The sequence below is a fragment of the Zonotrichia leucophrys genome, chromosome 1, assembly GCF_028769735.1.
Source record: "Zonotrichia leucophrys gambelii isolate GWCS_2022_RI chromosome 1, RI_Zleu_2.0, whole genome shotgun sequence".
In the NCBI taxonomy this organism is placed as follows: Eukaryota; Metazoa; Chordata; class Aves; order Passeriformes; family Passerellidae; genus Zonotrichia; species Zonotrichia leucophrys.
The window spans coordinates 114,070,111-114,076,110 of NC_088169.1; the positions used below are offsets into that span (position 1 = coordinate 114,070,111).

The following is a 6,000-nucleotide window of genomic DNA, read 5'->3' on the forward strand; positions in this document are numbered from 1 at the left end:
GTGGGGGCTGATTGTATTCCCCTGAGTTGTGAATAGTTTTTTTTTTTTTCAGCTATCTTTGCAGAATATCACAAAGTAGGTCTGAAATGGTTTTTGGTACTGATAAAAGTATAGGGATTTTTTTTAAAATTATCTTATGTGAAATCCATGTAAATTTTTCAGCTTATGCATCTTTCCTAATCATCCATTTCTTGCATCAAAACTCTCAATTGCCAAAAAGCGAAGCAAGCTAGTCTGACATTTTCATTTATGTATGCATTTGTTTTATTCAAAAATTTATATAAATTATTTTGATGTAAATATGAATTTTTCTGGGATTTGACTGGTTTGCATTTGTATTGTTTTCCCCTTATCTAGCAAAGACCAAGATAGTAAGTGAAGGTTAAATAGATTCTTAACATTAAAAAAATTAATAAAAAGGAAAATGTATCTGATTCTTTACAGGGCTGCTTTACTCCAGGTAATTCGAGTAAAATGGATAAAATGCATTCTGACTGCAGTTAGGAATTCCCTCATCTGTCAGAATGTAAGTTATCTGTCTTCAAAACTTTATTTCTCTTCTTCAGATATTCTTTCTCTCCTTCATCCTAACTCCTTCCATTGCCTTAAGAAAAAAATCCTCTCAAGTGCTTAGGAAACTATATTTCCTGAGAAATTACAGGTTCTCCTTGGTTCTTCTCTCTGTTTTCTTTATTAAACTATTTAAAATAAATATTTTATCTGAAATGTAAGGAATAAGAAATGGGGAAGATATGACCCAGTTTCCTTCTTCTTCTTCCGAGGTATTTTCAGTAATTCTTAAGAGGATTTCCTCAAATGTCCTTTCCAGTATTCTGCTTTCCTTCCCACGGTATCTTTTGTTTTAATATTTATGAAGGACCTGGAGCTGGGGGAGATGTGGCTCTGTCACTTCCTGGGATGAGAGGAGCTCAGGAATGCAAGGAAGAGCATTTCTCTCAGAAGGCAGAAATAGAGTCAGTGGGAGGATTAAGGGAGTCTTTCAGAGCCACTAAAATCTTCCTTTTCTGGAAACACAAAAAATTAGATATCGTGAAGTAGAATACTTCAAGTTCAGAGGGCAGTTTGTCTGATCTTCTCACATGCCCTCCTACATTTCTCAGATTTTACCCAAATAATTCTGATTTTTTTTAAATGGAAATTGAAGTTGGGAAAAAAGATAGTAAAAGCATGTTTATATTTAACAAGGTCTAGTGATTTCAACCACCTCTCATTTAATTACAGGCATCCATCTGACTCAATGGACCTTTGTTCACAGGACATTTATACTGGTCCTGGACAGAGATTTCATTTGCTTGTCACATGAATTTTAAATATTTTCAAGTACTGAAGTTATCTTCAAAATATTCAATTTTTCATTTGTTGCAGTGGTACCATTTACAGTAATTTTGTTTATCACTACCTAAACAGCTTTTTATTTCCTTCAAGTTTGTTAAAATCTTAAGAATATCATCAGTTACCTTATCCTAATTTAAGTTATAAAAGGAATTAGAGTTCTAATTACCTTAAAGCAGTTTGGAAGAGGAAAGACAGATTTCACCTTAGCAGAAGGCAGTTGGCATTTCTGACAAAATGTAGAATTTATATTTAATTTAATTTTCCTTTTTTAATGGAGCATTAATAAAAAGAACATATATTTATTTGTTAACTTAGGCCCTCACCTTGAAAATAATTTGCCTTGGCAAGTTTGCTTCAAAGTGCAAGAAAAATGGATGTGATGTAAGGTTTGTGCTCCTCTTCTGAAGCTTCCCCACTGTTCAGTGTTTCAACCACAGAAATTCATTTCTTGCAGGCTCAGTAGTGGCTTCAAAAATGAGAAGTGCTGACAAACAGAGCATCTTTACAGACAATGACAAGCTCTGTTTGAAGCCAGCAGCATTTGGGGCTTATTTTTTTTCTTTTTTTCTCCTTTTAAATGCAGGTACTGAAGTTTACTGTAGTGCTGAGTGAAATCTGAGACGTGACATCCGTGTTGGAATTTCTGCTGTATGAAGAATTTACCCTTAGTCCATGGTCTTTGCCAGACCATCACAGCCCTGAGGAGAAGTGGGTATAATAATTAGCAAGGCTTAATTTGTCACTGAGACTTTTTTGGCTGTTTGAACTTAATAAGTCCAAATTTTTTTCTGTTGTTGTTTAAAAGGAAATTTCTGAGCCTCCCGTAAATAAAATGTCAGCTTCTGATCACTGGTGCACAGTGAAACCAGTTTATTTTTCAGCTTCAGTATTCTCTGGAGCCTGACTGATTCTTATATTGCTTTTCTGCCTGAACATGGGTTCCATTTTCCCAGATGAAAACCTGATCCGCCTTTCTTCATGGAGCTCTGGACACATTTGAAGAGAAAATGTCATTTTGTGCCTGCTGGAGGTGTGATGGGATCAGAGACATCAATGCTAAACTGCAGTGTAAGAATTGATAAATTCAGTAATCTCATGGATACTTTTGGCTTTGTGATTGGGTTGGTTTTGCTGTAGAGCAAGGGCAGATGTGCCTTGAGGGGTTGTGTTGTTTTACAGAGAAATGTCCTGTCTAAAGGGAACTGGGAGTGCTTGTGACTTTTAGATGCATCTCTCTAGAAATTAAATGGTTGTTCCAGCATATTGCATCCTTTAGAAATGGTAATTATAGTTAATTTTTTTGGGGTGAATTTTTTTCAGCCAGTGGAAGATACAGTAACCTCTGTCCCTGTGTATGAAGTACTGAGAATTTAGTTCTAAGAGCAATAAACCCAGGGCTGGTTTGAGTTGTAAAAACACAAGCTGAGAAGCACTGACTTCGCTGTGAGGAAGTTAAATGGAAAAAGTTCAGCTCCATCTCACCTAAAGTTTGTACTTCCTGCATTACCCCAAATAACCTTGCCAGCATTATGATTTTTTTTTAACCTTCTCTTTCTAAGGCCTTAACAATATATAAAATAAACACCAGCAATAGCCTTCGCTGCATTTTCCAAAGGGAATTTTGTTACAAATTTTTGTCTGTGTTTTCTTGACCTCTTGAGCACTTTTTAAGCTGTTTTGGGATATAATTTGGCCTCTGTTGAGTCTGCTATTCACCTCCAAATCACAGTGGCTGTTGCCACACTTCTCCTCATGTCCTGACACAAAGGAGGAACCAGGGTGTCTCTGCAGCCTGGGCAGACCGTCAGCCACTGGGGAAAAATCCTGTTGGCTCAGCTCCAGCCTGCTGAGAGCCAAGGATGCTGATGGCATTCACCCTGAGAGAGAAATCACTGCCTTTCTGAGTGGGAGACTACAAGAAATTCCTGTATGTATAATACAGGGGGTATCAATGCGTATACTAATCTACAAACCTATATATTTTTATATTTAAATATATATATATATATTTAAATATATATTCAAGTATATATATATATATAAATAATATATATAATATATTTAAATATATAATATATATATAATATATATAATATTTATAATATATATATAAATATGTATTCAAGTATATATATATTTAAATATATATAAATATATTTGAATATATATTTATTTATTCAGGACATTTGAATTTGAATGAATGTCTCAATTTAGACATCTACACATGTTTAGAAATGCCCCTCTTATGCTCTGAATTCCCGTCCCCTTTTTGACCTTCTCATCTCTCTCTTTATCCCTTTATCCATAATTTTCTCTCTTTTATGCCCAGTCTACACTACAACCCTCCTTTCCTCCCTACAGTTTCTTCCTCTGCCCATTTTGGTCCCAAATAGGCCTCATGGTGAGCATTTTCTCCCCCTCCTTCCCAGCACACCCTGTTCCATGCCACATTTAAAGGATTTTTGTAGGATGAGGCTCTGTGTACTTCCATGCATGCTGGCCTTCTTTACAAGCGGCAGCTTTGATTCTATTTTCATCATTGACAAAGTAACATCAATGATTTCGAGACTTCCAATTATATCAGAGATATCTGGTTCTTCAACCTTTCCGCTTGAAGTGCTGATTCACTCGACTTTTTGTCCTTTTTCCTTCACCTTTCTAGCATTTCACTCGTTATATTTGTTAACTCTTTTACTGATTTTTCTCTTCATTCTTCACTGAAGCATTGGGTAATCCTAGTTGATAAAATATCCAAAATCGTGGTCACCAGAGAGCAGAGATCAGTGCCTGGCCCTCCTCTTCCTCTCACTGTGATGAGATCTCCCCTCAGTCTCCTCCTCTCCAGGCTGAACGCACCAAGTGACCTCAGCAAATAGATATTAATGTAAAAAAGAAATTTACCATCAAAAGGAACATCTCCTGCTTTTATATATTCTGCTTCTCTGCTTTGTTATTGCAACAGCTTTTCCTTATCATCCAGGAACTCTTATTATAATGAAAACTGGAAAAAAATTAAAGCAAATATTTTGCTTGAAAATGAGTTTCTGTATGTGCACACAAATCTAATTGATAAGCTCTGGGATTAATTTCTGTAATTGCAAAGGTGTGTTTTACAAAAGAAAAATCTTTACTGCTATCTTGATAGTATGTTCCTGTAGCCATACAAAACTCTAAAAGAGCAAAAATTGTAATTTAATTTTTTTTTTTTGTTATTAAAACATAAGGCATTAAACTGCTTTTTTGGTTCATTTGGGGTTTTTTTAGTAGGCTAACATAGATTAGAGAGAAAAAAAAATGCAGTAGGAAATCCTCTCAAAGTACTAAAAGACAGGGGTACATTGCATAATGTCAGGTCTTATTTTGTGATTACAGAAAATAATTTTTTATTAGCATGGTTTTCTGAAGTTTTTCTCCCATAAGTGTGTTTAGTTGGATCAGTAAACTCTGATCCCATCTGCTGTTTTTATCACTATTGTCACACACAGGCAGTTAAAACATCCCTCAGACAGAAATATGACAAATTGCATGTAAGCTTTTGAATGTGACAGTCTGTAACTGGCTGCTAGCCAAAAATATGCTTTAAATCTCATCAGTAGCTGGAACACCTAGATAATATACCTAGATGATATAATTTCTTACTCTGCTTTATTTCTTCACATATTTCACATACAATTCAGCTCAATGCATCTTTGAAGAAAGATTTTTTTTTTTTTTAATAGACCTCCTTTTGGAAATGCAGAGTTTCTAAATCTTTAGCCCTTAAGCTCAGCACATATTTCACTTTCACATGAAGTGGAACAAGTGTCCATGAGGAACTTCCCTGACTTAAAAACAGAGTTAGCAGAATGTGCATTTTCACAGGGCTAATTAATCCTTACACCTCCTTGCACTGAAGAGCCAGCAAGCAAAATTTTCCCTAAGTAGTGGAATGATGATGCAATTTGATATAAATATTATCACATGTAGCATATGTATTAATGTTGATGATTGTAAAAAGTAAATTCACTTTTCTGTCAATCTTACAAATTCTCATTATAGTAGAGAATATTAAAGCTACTTTGCACTGCTTTTTCTCACAATTTACCATGGACTTTGTTTTTCAGCCTGGTCCAGTGGGAGCTGTCCCTGCCCATGGCAGAGGGGTTGGAACTGGATCGTTAAGATTCCTTCCAACACAGGACAATCTAAGATGATTCTGTGAAGTTTTGTAATAATTCTGCTTTATAAAGGTCTTTCAGATGTCTTGTTTCCCATTTTTTCATATGCAGGCTCTCTGCTCAACCCATCAAGAGAGAGGAAAGAATTTTCCTCTTAGGTGTCATCCCCAGGGTTTACAGCGTGTCCAAAGGTAGGAATTAATTTGCTTTAGGAATTAAAAAAGTTATAAGTAAATTTTGCTGTTTGGAAATTTCCATTTCTACAACCTGAATGTTGTAGTTTTCAGTTCTGTACTTTCTGACAGCATTACAAATTTTTCCTGAAGTAGGACTTTGCAAGTCTGTCTACACTTCTCTGGTGTATTTTGGAATCTTCAAATTTATTATATAAATAGTCGTGTTTAAGAGAAAGATCACCAATATTTAGGTAGTCCTAAAATATAATATTAAATAGAAAACACATGAATAATGAAAGCACCCTTTAGAT

General features: G+C 35.1%; 1 long non-coding RNA gene across 2 annotated transcripts in view; it reads left to right on the forward strand.

The window, feature by feature from the left end:
• Positions 1-2,403, forward strand: part of LOC135443567 (uncharacterized) — a 91,620-nt gene extending 89,217 nt beyond the window's left edge. For both annotated transcript variants that reach the window (XR_010439068.1, XR_010439067.1), the window contains 3 exons: positions 445-526; positions 1,940-2,064; positions 2,310-2,403. This is a non-coding gene — a long non-coding RNA (uncharacterized LOC135443567). The remainder of the gene's footprint in view (positions 1-444; positions 527-1,939; positions 2,065-2,309) is intronic.
• Positions 2,404-6,000: the final 3,597 nt, after the last annotated feature.